Consider the following 943-nt stretch of genomic DNA (forward strand, 5'->3'; position numbering starts at 1 on the left):
ATAGAATTAAAAGAAATAAAATTCTGGAAAAATATCAAAAAATTCAAGAAAAATGAATAGTTTATTTTTATAAATTGTTATATTGGAAATTTCTTTAGGAGATAATTATTTTGGATTTTTGAAAGGAAAGGTAAATGGAAAATAAATAGGAGGAATTTTTATAAAATTCTGATAAAATTCCAGAAGGATAAGGAATTTATTTTATGAGTTTTGGTGATTTTTCTTGAAGTAGATTCGAAGGAAATCAATGAGAAATAAATTTTCTCAAGGAAAAGTAATTATGGAAATTTGAGAAAATAGGAGAAAAATCTGGAAAATTTCCAGAAAATTCCATAGGTTTATAAATATTGTTTTATGAATTTTTATGGAGAAAAATTTAGAAAAAATGCTTGAAGAGGTATTTACTTAAAATTATCGAGAGAAAAATATGGAGAAATTAGAGAAAAATAATGAGAAAATTGGGAAATAGATATTGATTTCCCTTTGAATGCATATGATGTCTAGGGTATTGTTGAGGCTCGAATTTTAACTATAGAGCTCCTGGCACGAGAATCGAGATCGTGCACGTATTTCGAGGAATCTTGAACTTAGCCCAAAGGTGAGTGGCTCTACCCGAAAAGACTTATAGTAGCATGTGAATGGTTTACTGTGGGTTTTCATCCCTATGGCTTGGTTTATTGTGATGGTTTGTCTAAACGGTTATTTACACATGCATTGAATTTTGTACGATAAATTGCATACATTGAAATGTTGATTTTAAGTTATGTATGTTATGATTTTTGGCATTGACATGTTGTGTGTTGTCCATGAAGGACGTGGGTTGTTAACCTGTGACGTAGCTCTCAAGTGTCAGCACTCGGAATGCGTGCCAAGGGTTAATGCTATGTGACTCACTTAAGAAGGGGCTGAGACGAACTTCACCCTACGGTACTCAAGTGGCGGG

This window comes from Diospyros lotus, chromosome 8, assembly GCF_014633365.1.
Source record: "Diospyros lotus cultivar Yz01 chromosome 8, ASM1463336v1, whole genome shotgun sequence".
NCBI lineage: Eukaryota > Viridiplantae > Streptophyta > Magnoliopsida > Ericales > Ebenaceae > Diospyros > Diospyros lotus.